This window comes from Manis javanica, chromosome 15 (assembly GCF_040802235.1).
Source record: "Manis javanica isolate MJ-LG chromosome 15, MJ_LKY, whole genome shotgun sequence".
In the NCBI taxonomy this organism is placed as follows: domain Eukaryota; kingdom Metazoa; phylum Chordata; class Mammalia; order Pholidota; family Manidae; genus Manis; species Manis javanica.
The window spans coordinates 38,960,463-38,981,059 of record NC_133170.1 but is presented as its reverse complement, the minus strand read 5'-3'; the positions used below and the strand labels follow the sequence as shown (position 1 = coordinate 38,981,059).

At 47.6% G+C, this 20,597-nt stretch overlaps 1 long non-coding RNA gene across 1 annotated transcript; it reads left to right on the top strand.

Moving 5' to 3' along the window:
- The first annotated feature begins 284 nt into the window (after window positions 1-284).
- On the top strand, window positions 285-20,597 carry LOC140846560 (uncharacterized). Its single transcript, XR_012125776.1, has 3 exons — window positions 285-1,305; window positions 11,340-16,044; window positions 18,144-20,597. It is a non-coding gene; the product is annotated as an uncharacterized lncRNA (long non-coding RNA).

The window sequence follows — 20,597 nt, the reverse complement described above, 5'->3', positions numbered from 1 at the left end:
TGAGGCTCCAAATCCTTGCCTCAGGGTCCACTTTGTGGGTACCCAACTTAAAACATCTATCAAAATTTAGACAAGTTATAGACTTCAAAGTGTGGGTAAAATTGCAACATTTCCATAATCTCTCGCCTGGCTTTAGTGCATCCGCATATCCTCGGGGGTGGAGGGAAGTTCATCTCCATATTGATGGGTAATTACCTGGGCAACTGAGGGCGTGTCTGAACCTGAGAGGTTATGGGGAGGGGCTGGCTGGCTTGCCTGCTGTCTTCCAGGGCAGAGGAGAGACGGCCTGGGACTGCAGTTGGTGAGCAATAAATGGGTTTTAAACGTTATTTCTCCCTTTGACTAATTTTGGTTTTTAGTGGTATTTTACCCTGGGATTTCCTCTCCCTGGACTTACAAAAGGAATTCTACATTTCTTTTTAGCAGAATTTTCCGGGCCATTGTAGGAAGACCCAGAAAAAGAAACCAAAATGATGAGAGTTACACCAAAGAGCAGTTTTGCTCTTTGCAGCCGCTGAGGCCAGGGGGCCTCCCTAGCTGTGCCAGAGGCACTCAGGCCTGGCGCCTTGGGGCAGGGGCTAGACTCAGGGGCTAAGGCTGGTGCACATTAAGTGGTGCAATTCTCACAACAGCCCCCGGAGTGAGTTCTATTATTGTCCTCTCCCCCCCCCCAGGAGGAGGAACGGGAAGATCAAGGTAATTTGACCCACGTCACACAGCTCGGAGGGGACAGTAGGATTGCAGCACTGGGAGCCTGGCTTGATATTCTGGGAGCACAGCCTCTACCATAGCCCTCAGGTGTGAGAGGTGTTTGATAAATGCTGGCTTGATTTGGGAATTACAACATGTAGAGAAAGGAAAGAGGGTGGTGTAAGGCTGACAGCGCTGACGGGAGGAGCAAGCACAGTCGGACCCTGATGACGTGTCAAAGTCCCCCGCTGTTGCCCCTCCCAACCTGAAAAATGTGCCTTACATTAGCCAATCCTCACACCGCTGTAAATCTAAGCTCTGCCTCCCCCTGCCTTCTTTAAAAACTCTCTGCCTGTCTGCTTAAGTGCGTGAATTCTCCAGCCTCTATTTCTGTAGACTGGAGAAATCTCGCGCAGGTGTTCACATTCAAATAAACTACCTGGCCCTTTGTTGCCTCTCTTTGCCTGCTTATTTTGGCTAGAATTTGTCTTACATTTGGCGCTGAAACCCGGGAGGGAGTGTGAGCATTGGGCCCTGACCGGCCATCGGCGGCCCTGCCCGCTCCTTCCCCGACCCGGGACCTCAGCCTGCTCTCTGCTGCGTGGACTATTTCTGGTGAGTCCCTCAGTTTTCCCCGGTCTGCTTCCCTTCCTGACTCCATTTCACCTGGTCCGTCTGAAATCGTAGCTACGTCCAGGTCTGGGCATTCAGCCCATCTGTTGTGAGTATCTGGGATACTCGCCCCTGGCCCTGCAGTGGGGGAGACGTCCCTCACCCAGGCTCCCAGGCCGTCTCCCCTGACTTGGTGCACTTGGGTTGCTGGGCGTGCCTCTCAGCGGGATTTTTTTTTAGGAAGTGGGCGCAGACATGGGGAACCAGTCCTCCAAAGCAGAGGCTCAGACCCCACTGCAGTGTCTCATTTCTAATCTGGCTACTCTATATTTGTCCCGGGAAATTCGCAAACGGAAGTTAGTCTTCCTTTGCTCTCAGGCCTGGCCTCAGTATCCCTTGGACAATCAATCTCGCTGGCCCCCCAAGGGAACTTTTGATTTTGGCCTCCTCACGGACTTAACTAATTATTGCCACCAGGGCGGAAAGTGGAGTGAAATCCCATATGTGCAGGCCTTTTGGACTTTGTGCACCTGTCCCAATCTATATGGTAAGTGTTCTTCTTCCCAAGTTTTGTTGGCCCAGGCCTCTGCCAAGGACCGCCAAGCTCTACCACTCCTACTACTGGGAGGCTCTTCTCTGATGGACTCAGTGGAGGATCTTGGCTACCCCTCTTCCCACTCCTCCAGGCCCACCCCAGGGGTCAGCTCCCTTCCTCATTGTTCATGTCCTCCATCTTGTTCTCCTTCTTTCCCAGTCTCTCCTCCACCTTGCTCTCCTTCTCTTCCGGTCTCTCCTCCACCTTGTTCCCCTTCTCTTCTAGTCTGCCCACCATTTTACTCCACAGGTGCTGACTCCACTTCAGATAAAACTCCCCCATATCCTAATCCCCTGCCTTCAAGTTCTGCACTGATTCCCAGGTTGTATCCCCCACTACCAAAGTCGCCTCGTCCGTCCCCTCCTTCAAATCCACCACCGTCTTACTCGCCGCAGCTGGCGCCCAAATGGTCTAGCCCTCCTGTAACTCATTCTAAGTCACAGCAGTCTCAAGCCGACGTGATAGCTCCTCTAAGAGAGGTAGCAGGAGCTGAAGGAGTAGTGCAAGTTCATGTTCCCTTTTCCCTGACAGACTTGTCCCAAGTGGAACAGCAATTGGGATCCTTTTCCTCCAGCCCTGTAATGTTTGCTAAACAGTTTAAATATGTTACTCGAGCTTACAAGCTCACCTAGCACGATGTACATGTAGTCCTCCAATCCACTCTAACCCCGGAGGAATATGACTGTGTCACATCAGCGGCACAGCACTGTGACAATGAGGCCCATGCCACAGATGAGCGGGAACCTATGGGCAAAGAAGCTATTCCTCTATAAGAACCCCTGTGGGATTATAATTCTCCAAAGGTTGAAGCTTGCTGGGATTGCATGGTTTGCTACTTATTGGCAGGTATGAACTCTACTGCCCAGAAAGGTATCAATTATGATAAGCTTAGAGAAATTACCCAGAAACCTGATGAAAACCCATCAGAATTCCTCAAGCACCTCAAAGAAACTCTAGGAGCTTTCAATAAGATTGACCCAGGCTCAGCGTTAGGTTCCTCTCTCCTGGCCATGCATTTTATAACTCAGTCAGCTCCTGACATCAGGCGCAAGCTTAAAAAGGCTGAAGATGGTCCCCAAACCCCTCTAGGAGAACTAGTAGATATGGCATTTGAAGTTTTTCATGCCCAAGAGGACGAGAGCGAGAGGAAGTCAGCTGCCCGAAAGGCAGACAAACTCGTGCCATAACAGCTGCTCTGCGGCTGGCTCGTAGGGATCATCGGGGTGTCCCTGAAGATCGATTCGAACCTCCGGGCCCTTGCTTTTGGTGTGGTGAAGAAGGGCACTGGGCACGGAAGTGACCCAACCCATGCAAACCAACCAAACCATGCCCCAGCTGTGGTAAGCGAGGTCATTGGAAAGTAGACTGTCCTCTAGAGGGTGGTCCTACCCCGACAGCAGAGTTCCGCAGGGGGCAGATGTCCTCGAAGGACTACCCTTCAGACCTGCTGGGCATCCGTGAAGATTGAAGATGCCTATTCTCAGACACCCCGATCACCCTCGCCGAGCCCAGGGCTAAGCTGTGGCTAGCGGGTAAGTCCATCTCTTTCTTGGTGGACATGGGGGCTACCTACTCTGCTCTCCCCTCCTTTAAAGGGCCTTTATACCCTGCCAAGGTCTCCGTAGTTGGAGTCATGGGAACCTCCTCCAAGCCTTTAGAGATGGGCCCAGTAGCCTGCACCTTTCAAAGCATCCCATTTACTCATTCCTTTCTAATCATGCCTTCCTGTCCTACCCCTCTGTTAGGACGAGATTTGCTCTATAAGTTAGGAGCCTCTATTTCCCTCCCACCTTTTAAATGCTTACAAAATGCCAGAAACTCCCTCATTGCTTTAGTCGGCGAAGGAGAGTTAGATGACAGAGACCTAAGTCTCCCAACTCCCTGGACTGTCGCGCGCCCCGTTCTCGCCGGCAAGAACAGCACGCAACAACAGCAGGATTCTTCTGCAGAAAGCTTTAATCTTCAGCTCTTTTGTGATACAATCATCAAGGGAAGGACCCAAAGGGAAAGACTGGGCTAGCTATATAGTTCTCATGCTCTAAGCTGATTGCACGCTGCTTGTGATGCTTTATTAGCATAGCTGCTATGATACACCAATTGGTTAGCAGGGGAAGGTCTAATTAGCATGTGGTATGCGGCCAGGAAGTGGCGGGATTGTCCAGAAGTAGTCTTTGTTTTACCTACAACTTTTTCTCAAGCTGGGCGCCATTTTTGGGTGCGGCAGGTACGGCTACCAACAGCTCCCCCTTTTCTGTTTTGTTGAAACTCGGGGCGGAACTTGTCAGCTGAGGTGGAGATAGAGGCCTGATCTCCAGAAACATTTGATGTCCTATTTTCGGAGAGGGGTTTGTAGACATCCACCCCCATGCAATCAGGCATGTCTCACAGAGGGGCCCATGACCTCTTGCAGTGCAGTGCCTCGCACCCTCTAGCTGACGGTGGGACCGCCCGGTACAACGGGCTTGGGCCTGTGCAGTGACCCTCTTGTACCGAGTTTCGTATAAGAAGCTTCGGGTAAGCGAACAGGTACCTTAGCCTGGTGCAATGCCACAAAGGCTCAGGGTGCAAGGGCTACCTCAAGCTAAAGCTGAGCTTCTTTGTTGAGCATATTGAGCCATACTTGGGGAGAGGCGCCAATATCTACCGCCATCAAGGCTTGAGCAAGGATCACTTTATCTTGCCTGTGTTGGGCACGAAGCCTGCATAACAACCAGAGTAGGAGCATGAGACCTCCAAGCATGAATACACCCATCCCAGCCATGCCCGCCCACTCTTTAACGTGGGAGAGAGCTCTGTGGAACCAGGAAGAGAGTCCTTTTGCTACGGAGATATCTAGCCGGGTGGAGTTGATGTGGGTTATTTCTTGCCGTAGCTCTTCTAACGTTCCATCAAAATCTTGGGACCAGTTCCCTGAAAGATATTGGGACAGGCTTCGTGACAGATTAGCTGCTCGCGTAAAGTTTTCATATTGTATGCTAGTAATGCAGAGAGCGCGAAACTTTCGCTCACATCCCAATTGGGCTAACTGCCAGAGCACATCTAGTTGCTCTTCCACTAGATCTACCCTCTGATTGAGGACCATAATTCCTTCTTTCATCTTTCCATCAAGTGAGGATTGGCGGTCCAGAGCAGTGGCTACTGAATCCGCAAGATTATTCAATTCTGCAGCCGCTTTAACAGAGGTGTCCAAGGCTATGGCAGCTGCAGTGGCAGCCACTGCAGCCAGAGATATTAAGGCCACTATGGCAGCAGTGACACCAAAGTCACGTTTCTCACGAAACAAGGTCATGGAATCAGGTGAATCTACTGGGACAGGGACCCAGCGAGGAATGCGGGCCACTAAAGCATTGGAATGGACAGTTATATTCCAGCACTGAGACAAGAAACAAGTGTCATTGGAGCAAGAGTCAAAACTGTTATTGGATAAGATAAATAGAAATGGGGGATACACGCATACCGGAGTAGGTGGATATTGGCCAGGGGCTGGTGCAACTCTTTGACATGAAATATTATAAGTAGTCTTATTCACCTGGTATACAGTCTTGCCGTTTAAGGCTGGGCTTGTAGTTTCGTAGGTACAGGAACTATCAGACATCCCGATCCCTCCCCCTTGTAGGACAATAAAGGGATAAAGGTCTGAACATGAACCATTAACTCCACACAGCAGCCATTTATCGAAGGGGTTCCGGCCTACATCTTGTTGGAACTCTCCTCTTTCTGCCACCCTTCTATAAACACTGCCGGAAATTTCCTCCATATCTGGGGACAAGGAAAATTTGTGTCCCTCATCTGCCCAGGTTGTAGCATGTGACTGGCAATCAGTCCAGGGCCATTGTTCTCCCTCATAATCTCCCACACAATGGGGAGCATATTTGGGTTGACGGGGACGGTAAGGGAAGAATATGTTGCTATAGTTAATCTGCTTAATAGGAGGTTTCATAAATGTACCATTAATCCAAAGGACCTTTAGGCTTACTACTGCATTAGTGTAGGTCTTATTCTCACGAAAGGACTGACTAAATTCACCTGATTTCCTATCACGGCTAAACCACCCGTACATATGCTGTTTAAGGGACAGGCAATTTGAGTGGTTACGAGTGGTGAAGCACAAAGATCCATCGGTTTCAAAGGTTCGGTTTTCTCCTAAAGAAGCTGCTAGGGAATCTAATGGCAAATAAGGCAGGTTCATGCTAGAGTTAGTAGTAAAAAAGCGTGGAAAAACTGCTGCATTATAGCGAACAGGCATGGGCTTAGGGAAGACTGACAATATTCCCCATCTCAGTACTCCCTGAGTCAGGATTCCCATCGACAAGATCAGGATCCACAGGCACAGAGACGCCATCTCCTTTGTTCAGGACTTTCCTGGTCAGGCGTTCCGGGATCCAGAAGGGGTTTTCTTCACCCTGGGGGAAAACACACACAGCTCCCCTGGATCTTATTATAATTGGATCCAGGCCTTTCCATTGGTTAGATAATACATCCTTCCATTTTACCAGTTCTTGTGGGTCTTTTGGCCACTGATTATGGCGGTCTGCCGCTGTACGGCCTTGAGTATCCAGGTTCAAAAAATTGAGAGTGAAGAGTGCTAGGGCTATAGCTGTTTTGGGTGTGGGGGGTATGTCCTCAACTCCCCCTTTTTGTTTAATTAGATAGGATTTGAGAGTGCGGTTCGCGCGCTCCACAATTCCTTGACTTTGTGGATTGTAAGGAAGACCGGTGATATGTTTAATTCCCATGTGATGACAAAATTGAGCAAATTTGGCAGAAGTATAGGCGGGACCATTGTCTGTTTTGAGGATTTGGGGTAACCCCCATGCGCTCCAAGCCTCAAGACAGTGGTGAATGACATGGGAAGCTTTCTCTCCAGACAATGGGGAGGCAAATATGACTCCCGAACAAGTATCTACAGATACATGTACATATTTCAGCTTCCCAAAGGAAGAAATATGTGTTACGTCCATTTGCCAAACCTGTAAAGGCTTAATACCTCTAGGATTGATCCCAACATGAGGTGTGGGAAGAAAACTGCAACAGTGTTGGCAGCTAAGAACAATGTTCCTAGCTTCGGCTCTGGTTATGCTAAACCGCTTGCGCAGCGTATCGGCAGTGACATGAAATTGTGAGTGGAATTTTGAAGCTGTGGCGACAGGATCTAGCAGAGGGAAAGCTATACTTCTAGTTGCAATGTCTGCTAAGTGATTGCCTTGGGTCATAGGCCCGGGAAGGCCTGAATGTGCTCTAATGTGAGTCATATATAAAGGAGAACGTCTAAGGAGTAATTGTGATTGTATTTGTTTGAACAGGGTAGCTACTGAACTAGATGCTTTGATCAGTCCTGCTACTTCTAGGGAATTAACTGCATTAACAACATAACTAGAGTCTGACACAATATTTAAAGGTTCATGAAAGGTTTGTAGTACTTCTAAAACTATATGACATTCTACTATCTGTGGAGTATTGGGTGTATAGTTTTTCGTTACAACTTCGCCATCATGGACATAGGCGCCTGTACCTGTCTTGGACCCATCTGTGTAGACTGTCTTTCCATGTGGTAGCGGGGTTAAGCTAGTGACTCGAGGGAACACCAGGGGATGATTTCTAGCAAAATTGATGAGGGGATGTTTTGGGAAATGATTATCAAAGGTTCCTGAGAAGCTATAAGCGAGTATGGCCCAATCATCATTCATAGCACATAATATTTGTATCTGCTCCATATTGTAAGGGGTTATGATTGTTGCTGGAGCTTTCCCAAAATATGTAAATGAGTTTTTTACTCCCCTTAGAGCGAGATTGGCTATGGCAGCTGGGTAGTATTCTATCGTTCTAGCCTGAGAGGCTTGGGGATGGATCCAGAGCAGTGGCCCTCGTTGCCACAAAACTGCAGTTGGCAGTCCCAGAGTAGGAAGGATACATAATTCAAAGGGTTCATTTAATTGTATCCTATTCAATTGTGCTGTCATTAAGGCCTGTTCTACTTTATGGATAGCTTGCACTGCCTCAGGTGTAAGGGAGCGCGGAGATGTTAGTTGTGAGTCTCCTTCTAGGATTTTAAACAGTGGTTTCAAGTCAGTAGTAGGTACCTTTAAGAATGGCCGCAACCAATTGATGTCTCCTAGGAGTTTCTGGAAATCATTCAAAGTTCGCAGCTGATCATGTCTTATCTTAAGCTTTTGGGGGCAAATTACATCTGTATAAATGGTGGCTCCTAGGAATTTGCTAACACTAGATTTTTGAACTTTCTCACTGGCTATATTCAGTCCCCAAGTCTCTAGGGATTTAGTGAGCTTCACATAGGCCTCTTCTACTTCTGCTGATTGTGGGGAGCAGAGAAGGATATCATCCATATAGTGAATAATTTTCAATTTGGGGTAGTTTTCGCGAATTGGTGCTAGCGCTTGCTGAACATACAGTTGACATATGGTGGGGCTATTTGCCATCCCTTGAGGGAGGACTTTCCACTGAAATCTGGCGTCTGGTTGCTCATGGTTAATAGCTGGCAGGGTGAATGCAAACCTTTCTTTATCTTTGGTGTTTAGGCGTATGGAAAAGAAACAATCTTTGATGTCTATTATGATTACTTTCCATTCTTTGGGTAGAGCAGAGAGAAGTGGCAGTCCTCGCTGGACAGGTCCGAACAGCCTCATTTGAGCATTTACTGCTCTCAAGTCATGAAGCAGTCTCCATGATCCTGACCTTTTTCTGATTATAAATATGGGCGTATTCCATGGAGACACAGAGGGTTCTAAATGTCCTAATTGGAGCTGTTCTTGTACTAAATGGTGAGCTGCTTTTAATTTCTCAGAGGATAGGGGCCACTGAGGAACCCATACGGCCTCCTCTGTGAGCCAAGGTATGGGCATGGCGTCTTCAATGGCCCCTAGGAAAAACCCAGGCCATGACGGTCATTTTTTACTTTGGGAAGGATAGGCTCTATGCGTCCCTGTTGGTGTTTCCCTAGTCCTTTACCAGGAATATATCCCATATCCATCATCATGCCTTGGGCAGGGGTGGAGTACTCATTAATAAGTTTAAGGCCTAGGCCCTGCATGACATCTCTCCCCCACAAATTGACTGGTAGTGGGAGCACATAAGGGGTAACTGTACCTTTTTGCCCTTCAGGCGCCTGCCATCTCAATGGTTTGGCACTAATGGCAGGACTAGACTCATATCCTAAACCTTGTAAAGAGTGTGAGGACTGGGTTACAGGCCATTTGGAGGGCCACCAGTTTGCAGAGATAATACTTTTATCTGCTCCAGTGTCTAGGATCCCTTCAAAACTCTTTTCTTCTATTTTGAGGGTCAATTTTGATCTGTCTGCCAAATCTAATACTATAAAGGCTGAGTTATAATTAGAGGAACCAAAGCCCTTTTCTCCTCTCTCCGTGGTGGTAGCTGGATAATTGGCATGGAGACTAGGCAACACTAAGAGTTGGGCTACGCAGTCTCCTGGGGATATAGGGTAGATTCCCCTGGGGGCTGAACACATGATTTTTACCTGTCCTTCATAGTCTTGATCAATAACCCCGGGGTGGACTACAAGGCCTTTCAAGGTAGTAGAAGAGCGCCCCAAGAGCAACCCTACTGTATCTGGTGGTAAGGGGCCTTTAAAGTCTGAGGGGATGGGTTGAACTCCCATCTGTGGGGTTAACACTATTCTGGTGGTGGCACGGATGTCCAATCCTGCGGAACCTGGAGTGGCTCTCCTTGGAGGGCTGTGCTGCTCCTGAAGGACACTGGTGTGCTGGCTGCCCCATATATTTGCGGGCCCTGGCGGCGGGGGCCCCTCTGGGAGTTTTTTGGCGACTCTAAGGGTTTCCCTTCTATGTCTTTAACAGATCGGCATTCCTTAGCCCAATGTCTGCCTTTCTTACATCTCGGGCACACTCCAGGGGTTTTCTGGGCCGTCTGTTCGAAATTTGGGCTTCTACAGTCTCTCTTCATATGACCTAGTTGTCCACATTGAAAACACTTAACATTCTTATTAAGGGTTTTTGCTTGTCTATGACTCTGTAATATAGCGGCAGCTAGGCCTGCATTGGTGAGGGGCCCTCCTACCTCCCTGCAAGCTTTCAACCAAGCAGACAATCCTTTCTGCTTCCAGGGGGTAATTGCCTGTCTACATTCTCTGGTGCACTGTTCAAACACTAGTTGTTGGACAAGGGGCATGGCCTGTTCTTGATCTCCAAACACTCGGCCTGCAGCTTCCATCATGCGAGCGACGAAGTCTGAAAATGGCTCGCTTGGTCCCTGAATTATTTTTGTTAAATTACCTGACACTTGTCCTTTATTAGTGAGGGCCGTCCACGCCTTAGTAGCACACGCATTTATCTGTGTGTACAATGGTACAGGAAAAGCGATCTGGTTGGCTACCCACTGTCCCTGGCCTGTCAACATATCATAGGACCAATGACACGCGGGTTCCCCCGCAGCAGCGTTATCACGCGCCTGGGTCATGCTTATATCATGCCATAGTGCCTTCCACTCTATATACTGTCCCATGCTAGAAAGACAAGCTTTTGCTACATATTGCCAGTCTGAGGGTGTCATAGCTGATTCTGCCAGCCTTTCAATCTGCGCTAGGGTGTAATTAGCACTGACTCCATAGGTCCGAACAGCCTCTGCGAGGTCTTTAACCTCTTTATGGGTAAGGGGTTGATGGGCACGTGCTCCATTGTCTTCGATTACGGGGAACATCCGTCTAATTGCCCTTAAATCCTCTGGAGCACAGAAGGAATGTGCGCCGTTCGCATAGGGCGGCGGGGCTAAGGGCGATGAGGAGCGTCTCACTTTCATTTTCCCTTTAGTTTGCGTCTCCGTTTTGCTGACATCTGTACTTTTGCACTTAGCAGTTCTAGAGACTCTGGTCTCTTTCTCCTCTTCCGGGGACATTGATTCATCTTCTGACTCCCTATTGGAAAGTTGGAGTTCCCTCAACTCTTTCCAGGGGTATTTGCTATTTTCTCCGAGGCGGTCGTCACCTGCTTCTCGGGGCTCTTTCGCTTTTGCCCTAGACGGGCTCCCTCCCTCACTCTGGGGATTTTTAACTTTTGTTTTAGCGGTCCTCTTTCGGCCGCGAGCCAGCTCTGTCTCCCGTTCCGTTTCTGACATACTTTCTTGGATGTCGGACAAAGCTCTCTGACCTGCTTTTATCACCTTTTCACATTTCTCATCTTGTAGGCAAGCTCTAATCAGTTTCCATAGCGGTCTAGTGCCTCCTCTCAATTGTCCCTCTTCTTCTTCTCGATCGAGATCTTTCCCTAACTTGTCCCAGCTCGGGATGGAGAGGGACCCTGAACAGATAAACCAAGGGGCAACTCGGTCTACTTCTTTTACAAAGGAGCCTAAAACTTTGGTGGAAACTTTCAAATTCCTTTCCTTGAGAACTGCCTGTAAGGCTGAAACTAATGATGGTGCATTCCCCATGGTGTCTCTTTATCTACAGAGAACCATCAGCCGCCACCCTTAAAAGCGCGTCTCTCGGAACTTACCTCTCCGGGCTTTCTTCCGTCCTGCAGTTCTGAATCCTCTCCAGATGTCTGAAGGGTCCTCCCTGTGCCGGTGATGTTCTGATTCCCGGGTTTCGGCACCACCTGTCGCGCGCCCCGTCCTCGCCGGCAAGAACAGCACGCAACAACAGCAGGATTCTTCTGCAGAAAGCTTTAATCTTCAGCTCTTTTGTGATACAATCATCAAGGGAAGGACCCAAAGGGAAAGACTGGGCTAGCTATATAGTTCTCATGCTCTAAGCTGATTGCACGCTGCTTGTGATGCTTTATTAGCATAGCTGCTATGATACACCAATTGGTTAGCAGGGGAAGGTCTAATTAGCATGTGGTATGCGGCCAGGAAGTGGCGGGATTGTCCAGAAGTAGTCTTTGTTTTACCTACAACTTTTTCTCAAGCTGGGCGCCATTTTTGGGTGCGGCAGGTACGGCTACCAACACTGGACTGCTGTCAATTCAGTTGTATGGGACATCTCCACCCCCGTGGTGGCAACCCACCACACCCCAGTTTTAATATGCCTTAAAGACCCATCCTGCTTCCCTTCTCGGCCTCATTTTCCTATTCGCAGCCTCACCAAAGGGGACTACAGCCTATTGTTAACCGTCTACTCTCACAAGGGATTTTAGTACCGACTAACTCTCCATGCAATACTCCCATCTTGCCAGTAAAAAAGCCTTCTGGAGCGTATGGCCTTGTTCAAGACCTCCGAATAATTAACTAGGCTGTTATCCCTCTACACCCAGTAGTGCCTAACCCATACACTCTTCTATCTCAGGTCCCATCCAGTACCTCTCATTTTACTGTACTAGACCTTAAAGATGCCTTTTTCACTATACCCCTCCACTCACAATCGCAGCCGCTATTTGCCTCCACGTAGGAAGACCCTGATACATGTCGATCTAGACAACTGACCTGGACTGTTCTACCTCAAGGTTTTAGAGATAGCCCCTATCTTTTTGGACAGGCCCTGGCAGAGGATCTCTCGCAACATTCAACAGGCAAGAGTACTCTCCTCCAATATGTGGATGACCTTTTACTTTGCAACCCCTCAAAGGAGGCCTCGGTTCTAGACACCACATCCCTTCTCAATTTCCTGGCAGACCTAGAGTACAGAGTATCCCCGGCCAAAGCACAGCTGTCTCTACCTCAAGTTACATACCTTGGGTTGACTCTAACTCCCACCACTAAATCCCTAATGGTGGACCGAGTGGTTGCAATTAAAGCTCTCCTGCCACCTACTTCAGGAGCTGAGATACTATCCTTTCTAGGATTAGTAGGGTTTTTCAGACACTGGGTGCCTAACTTTGCCCTTCTGGCCAGACCGCTCTATGCAGCTGCTACAGAGACTCCTACTAGGCCGCTAACTTCACCCACTGAAGTAGCTTCTGCTTTCAATCAGTTGCGGAATGCGTTACCCTCATTCCGCCCTCCCCTGCCCCAATTGATGCTCCCCAATCTAACCAAGCCCTTTACCCTATATGCAGCAGAAAGGGCAGGAGTGGCCACCGGAGTGCTGGTACAACCAGTGGGGCCAGGGTGCCATCCCATTGCATTTCTCTCCAAACAGTTGGATTCCACCGCTAGAGGGTGGCCGCCTTGCCTCTGAGTCCTGGCAGCTGTGGGAAGTCTGGCCCGAGAAGCCCTAAAATTAGCGCTCCAACAGCCCATTACTGTGTATTCCCCACACTGGTTACAAGATCTTTTGAGTCATAAATCCCTGGCCTCCTTGAGTCCTTCAAGAGTATAAGAATTCCACCTCCTGTTTATTGAACATCCACAGGTAACCCTACAAGTCTCTCCACCCCTTAACCTAGTCTCCTTGCTTCCCATCAGTGATCAGGCAGATCCGCCCACTCATTCCTGTGTAGAGATTGTAGAAGCTCTTAGAAAACCTAGAGAGGGCCTACAAGACATGCCCCTTGAAAACCCTGACTTGACCTTTTTCATAGATGGAAGCTTGGTTAAGGGCAGTGATGGAGTACAAAAGGCAGCCTATGCAGTGGTAACTCTGTCGCAAGTGATAGAAGCAAACCTACTCCCATCTGGGACCACCTCCCAGAAAGCCGAACTAGTAGCTCTTACCCGAGCGTTACAGCTAGCAGCCGGGAAGAGAGCCACAATTTATACTGACTCTAAATATGCCTTCTTGATTACACACACTCATGCAGCAATTTGGAAGGAAAGGGGCTTCCTCACCACCAAGGGAACCCCAATCATCAATGGCAGGGCTATCAGCCACCTGCTACAAGCCTTATAGGACCCCAAGGAGGTGGCCATTGTGCATTGTAAAGGACATCAAACTGCAAACGATCCAGTAACCAGAGGTAATGCGTTGGCAGACACCACAGCCCGACAGTTAACATCCGGGTCTACCCCACCCTCTGTGTTGTTTCTTTCCTCCACTCTACTGCCCCAATACCCCGATGATGAACAACAACTTCTCCTACATCAAGGGGTAGTGTTAGGGGATCAGGGATGGATATATCTCGGGGGATGAATTGCCCTCCTCCAAGCCCAAGGCAGGGATGTCATATCCAAAATTCATCAGTTTCTACACATTGGGCCGGAAGCCATGCACCGGTTTCTCTCCCCCATATTTGCCCCTTATGGTCTCCGCGAGGCCATAGATGAGGTACACCAAGGCTGCACTACTTGTCATCGCGTCTCGTCTCAAGGTGCTCTGAAAATCCAGATGGCCCTCCACCAGATGAGAGGAATCATCCCCAGACAGGACTGGCAGGTCGATTTCACCCACATGCCTAAACATAAAGAACTCAGGTATTTACTAGTTCTGGTTGATACCTTTTCAGGATGGATTGAAGCCTTCCCCACCAACCAAGAGACAGCTTTGGTGGTTTCATAGACATTGATAGCACGTATCATCCCCCATTTTGGCCTGCCTGCCTTGCTACAGTCAGACAATGGGCCTGCTTTTGTCTCTCGAGTCACCCAGCTAACAGCCAAGGCTCTCAATATCACCTGGAGCCTCCATATACCCTACCACCCCCAATCGTCGGGTAAGGTCAAAAGAGCTAATGGTCTCTTAAAAGACCAACTAACTAAGTTGTCTCAAGAGGTAAAACTGTCATGGCCCGATCTCCCCATTGCTCTCACTCGGCTGCATGCTGCCCCCTGGGGACCAGCAGGACTAAGGGCATTTGAGCTGATGTATGGCAGGCCCTTCTTACTGAACACAGGCCTGCCTGCTGCCTCTCCTCCTTTGGCCTCCTACCTTCCTTACTTTACACTGTTGAGGCATCTTCTTAGAGAACATGCAGACCAGCTCCTACCCCAACCTATGTCATCCAGCAACCAGGGATCCTTCAGCCAGGAGACAAAGTGCTCCTAAGAGAACTCCAGCCAAAATCTCTCCAACCCCGCTGGACAGGGCCTTATACAGTGATCCTCACTACGCCCTCAGCAGCCAAACTACATGGGCACTCCTCCTGGTATCACCTTTCTAGGCTCAAACGGGTACCCAGACATGATGAGTGGGTGTCTCGTGAGGTGGGTCAACTTAAGCTATGGGTTAGTTGTGTCAAGTACAGCCAGCCAAATAGATGACCCTCAAATCGCCAGGCAGAGCTATTCGGCATGGAAATTCAGGCTTAACCTAACCCTTCCTCATGGAACTGAGGCCTGAGAAGTAGGCACCCAAAACTGCTGGCATGTGGGCTGTCAGGCACCGGCTCAAATACCGATATACATAGACATCTTAAATACCTTCTCAAACCCAACATTATGCTTCCCTTATGACCAGACCTCTAGTACATGTACATTCCAGTCTGACATGTATGGAGGATGTCATCCTGAAGCAAACAAATGCAAAGTCCATACAGTAGGAGACACGACAAGGGGAGCCAAAGAGAAAATGTTTACCAAGATACAAGATAGGCTATACATTACCATTAGTGACCCATGGGACCAAAGCTGGGAAAAAGGAGTACGGGGCAAGCTGTATGAAAGTGGTCAAGCCTTTCCACGAGGCACGATCGACATCAAAAGAGAGTGGACCACTGTAAACCCCACTCTCACGGAAGTCTTAAACACCCAGGCACAGGTATCAAGTAATATTTTAAAAACAGAACAGGCACTAAAACAGAGGATCCAGTCAGACCCCTACCCCCACTCTCTACGACCAGCAGGAACACAACTTTCCTGGGCCAGAGTCATTAGGGAAACAGTGCAGTTTGTTAATACTTCACATATCCTCAGCAATGTGTCTAATTGTTTCCTCTGCACCTCCCTCCAATGCCCCCCCGGTGGCTGCAGTTCCCATTAGTTTTTTCCAGGTTCAACCAGTAAACTCTAAAAAAGACTGCGGCCTCCCTTTAAGTGAAGTACTGATGTGGAAAACAGGCCTTGAGCCCAAAGCTCGGCATAAGCCCGGAGTCACCAGAAAATGGCATGAAAAACCATCATCCCTGCTAACCTGCTACCTGACTCAGCATTCCACTATCTCAGAATGTCCAGTGAGAAGCCAATGCCGATGACGGGTGACTGTGCACACTCCAATTTCCCTTCAAGGAGGAGGATTCTTCTGGTGCAACAGCACGCTTACCCAATGCATCAACAGAACCACAGTAGGACCCTGCTTTTCAGTAATGCTAGTGCCCCAACCAACTTTGTACAGCAAACCTGAGGTAAGACAGGCACTAGACGAATGGTCTATATATCAAAACACTAGACAGAAGAGGGCAGTTTTTCTACCAGTACTGGTGGGAGTGAGTCTAGTTACTGCAGTGTCCGTGGCTGCCACAGGGGCGGGAGCGTTAAGCCATAGCTTAGTGAGCTCTCAAAGTCTAGCAAGTCAATTGGCAGCATTAGACGATAGAGTGAGCCTAACCTTTGGAGAAACCTCAACCTCCCTTATTTTCCTACAGCGACAACTTACTTCCCTTGCCCAGGTCACCCTTCAAAATCGGCGAGCCTTAGATCTGCTTACTGCAGAAAAGGGTGGAACCTGTATTTTCTTGCAAGAAGAATGCTACTACTATGTCAATGAGTCTGGGGTCGTAGAGCAAAGCATAAAAAAACTGCAAGAATTACAAAAAGACCTCCACAGAACACAAGTACCTGAAGGCGGCCCTTATGGGTGGCTTCAGTCTCCCATAATGGCCTGGCTAATGCCTCTGCTAGGCCCCTTAATAACAGTTTGTGGTATACTCTTAATCGCCCCATGTGTTTTCAAGCTCCTTCAACAGTGCATAGCAGAAATTTCACACATAAAAATTAATCAACTGTTGCTGTGTGAGTACTCGCCCCTCCCAACTGAGCCTCCAGCCATCAACCAGCCTTAAACCCCACCACGTTGCCCCTCCTCTGCCAGAAGTAGTCAGATTGAGTTGGTGCCCATTATAACCAAAAAGGCTAAAATGTAAGGCTGAGAGTGCTGACGGGAGGAGCAAGCACATCGGACCCTGATGATGTGTCAAGTTCCCAGCTGCTGCCCCCTCCCACATCGAACCCTGATGACGTGTCAAGTCCCCGGCTGTTGCCCCCTCTCAACCTGAAAAATGTGCCTTACGTTAGCCAATCCTCGCACCACTGTAAATCTAAGCTCTGCCTCCCAGTGCCTTCTTTAAAAACTCGCTGCCTGTCTGCTTACGTGCGTAAGTTCTCCAGCCTCTATTTCTGTAGACTGGAGAAATCTCGCCCGGTGTTCGCATTCAAATAAACTACCTGGCCCTTTGTTGCTTCTCTTCGCCTGCTTATTTCAGCTAGAATTTATCTTACAGGTGGTTCACATTATCTTCAAATGTTTGAAGGCTTTGAGTTGTGAACCCCTTAGGCTGTCTGTTGAAGTCCAGGGAGTCCTTACCAGAATAACGTTTTTAAATGCATGAAAGAAACCACAGAGGATTAAAAAGGAAACCAAATATATTGAAATGTATTTATCAACATACTACCAAGAATTGCCACATTGCTATCTACACATTCATTTTATTGGTGGTTGGGGATAGGGGTGAGTTACCTGTGGAAATGGGCTCATTAGATTGACAGGCAAGGGCTGGTCCAGACGGCTGTATGGTTTCAGGATAGACATCAATGTGCTGGGGGGAGAGTGTTGAGTGTTCTCCTCAGTTCTTGTCCCCGCTGCAGCAAAGAATTGAAGTGCAGAGACATAGTAGTGAAGCAGAGTAAAAGTTTTATTTAAAGTTACTTAGTTCATGCAGCGATCTCAGAGAGAGGAGTGCCCTGAAAGGTTGGGGGGTCTCCCTTTTAAGGATTTTTTCAGGAATGTGAAAGGGCTAGGGGTGAGGGCTTGTTACATGGTCTCAAGTATGTGTGATGAGATGCTAAGTTTCTTATCAGTTCTCTAGGCAATTCTGCAAAATTCACTTAACACAAGAAATTTACTGCTCTGGTCCCCATTCAGGATAGCAGCTTCCTGGTTTGGGAGCATATCAATCAAGACTGTCTGCCCTTCCTCCAAGGAGGGCAGAGTTATTTGTTTGCTAAAGAGTATGTTAGGAATCTTACTTCTGAGACAGGGACTGTGGGTGTAGACAGAATAGGGTGAGGGCCTCTGGAAAAAGCAGGGCAGGATATTTGCAGTCTGAGAAATGTAACAATGGGTGAAGAAGTCCCTACTGAAACTCTATGTTAAACATTAAGCTTTAGAACCATTCTTCAGTGAGATCAGCACATGTTTTATTATGCTAATCATTTGTAACCATGTGTAAGATTCACTTTAACATACTAAAAGGCCCAGGCCTATGTACTGTCTTTCCTCCTTCAGATCTGATCGAGGTGATTTTGCAAACTGACCAACTAACTAAGCATGCAGTCCCAGCTGTAGATGACATGGTAAAAGGCAGGAAGAATTCCATCTTAAAGATAAGATTACAGGAAAACAATTCCATTTATAACAGCAACAAAACGAATAAATAAAATACCTAGGAATAAACCTAACCAAAGAAGTGAAAGACCTATACCCTGAAAACTATAAGACACTTTTAAGAGAAATTAAAGAGGACACTAACAAATGGAAACTCATCCCATGCTCCTGGCTAGGAAGAATTAATATCGTCAAAATGGCCATCCTGCCCAAAGCAATCTACAGATTCAATGCAATCCCTATCAAATTACCAACAGCATTCTTCAATGAACTGGAACAAATAGTTCTAAAATTTATATGAAACCACCAAAGACCCCGAATAGCCAAAGCAATGCTGAGAAGGAAGAATAAAGTGGGTGTGGGGGGGAATCTCACTCCCCGACTTCAAGCTCTACTACAAAGCCACAGTAATCAAGACAATTTGGTACTGGCACAAGAACAGAGCCACAGACCAGTGGAACAGAATAGAGACTCCAGACATTAACCCAAACATATATGGTCAATTAATATTCGATAAAGGAGCCACGGACATACAATGGGGAAATGACACTCTCTTCAACAGATGGTTCTGGCAAAACTGGACAGCTACATGTAAAAGAACAAAACTGGATCAATGTCTAACCCCACACACAAAAGTAAATTTGAAATGGATCAAACACCTGAATGCAAGTCATGAAACCATAAAACTCTTAGAAAAAAAATAGGCAAAAATCTCTTAGACATAAACACGAGCGACTTCTTCATGAACATATCTCCTCAGGCAAGGGAAACAAAAGCAAAAATGAACAAGTGGGAGTATATCAATTTGAAAAGCTTCTGTACAGCAAAGGACACCATCAATAGAACAAAAAGGTATCCTACAGTATGAGAGAATATATTCATAAATGACAGATCCGATAAAGGGCTGACATCCAAAATATATAAAGAGCTCATGCACCTCAACAAACAAAAAGCAAATAATTCAATTAAAAAATGGGCAGAGGAACTGAACAGACAGTTCTCCAAAGAAGAAATTCAGATGACCAACAGACACATGAAAAGATGCTCCACATCGCTAGTCATCAGAGAAATGCAAATTAAAACCACAATGAGATACCACCTCACACCAGTAAGGATCGCCACCATCCAAAAGACAAACAACAACAAATGTTGGTGAGGTTGCAGAGAAAGGGGAACCTCCTACACTGTTGGTGGGAGTGTAAATTAGTTCAACCATGTGGAAAGCAGTATGGAGATTCCTCAAAATAGACATACCATTTGACCCAGGAATTCCACTTCTAGGAATTTACCCTAAGAATGCAGGAGCCCAGTATGAAAAAGACAGATGCACCCCTATATTTACTGCAGCACTATTTACAATAGGCTAGAAATGGAAGCAACCAAAGTGTCCATCAGTAGATGAATGGATAAAGAAGATGTAGTACATATACACAATGGAATATTATTCAGCCATATGAAGAAAACAAAGCATACTATTTGCAACTACATGGATGGAGCTAGAGGGTATTTGTGGGGCCACTAAAAAGTTAGCTTGACATAACTTACTCCATTTTGTAAGCTTAGCCTAACACACCCCATCTTGTGTAAAACCTTAGTCACGAGCAAAATGAGTATAAGCACAGTCCTAAGCAAAATAGGAGAAAGGAAGTACCCCATCCCTGGAGAAGCCACAAGCTAGAAAAGCACAATGAGCAAATGTCCATTTTGCTGAAACTGTGATTTAGAAACTGTGATTATCCATTTTTGCTGAATCTGCCCCTTAGAAAGCCCCTAACCATTTTAACCATAATTGCTAACTGTTTTTGCTGTATTTGCTGTTTTCCAAAGTGTAAAAGCAAAAAGGGAATTTTGTTCAGGGTCTCAGATTGTGTTCAGTGTTCTGACAGGCTGCTGAGACCCTAGTTCGAACTAGCAATAAAGACCTGTTCTGTTTTTGCATCTTGTGACTGAGATTGGTGACTGCGACTCCACATGGGGACTCAAAGAAATGGGGCACAACATTTGGGGGCTCGTCCTGGAACCCTGTGAGGAGCAGCAGCCTCCAACCACCAGGTAAGGTCTTTATTGAATCTGAAAGGAACTAGTTACAGTAGCCCCTGGCCAGCAGGTTTTGGGCAACATGAGGCCGGGGCTGGTGAGTGCGCCAGAAGGCAGTTGACCAGGTAAAGGGTACTCAGGAGGTAGTACTCCTTCCGCAGGAACTGCCTCCGTCTGGTTTTGGGCAATGTGAGCTCGAGGCTGGCAAGCATGCCAGAAGGCAGTTGACCCAGATTTAAAGCAACTTGAGACCGGTGCCGGTGGACATGCCAGAAGGCTATTGCAGGCTCAGGACCGTTTCATCCGGTTCATGGATCT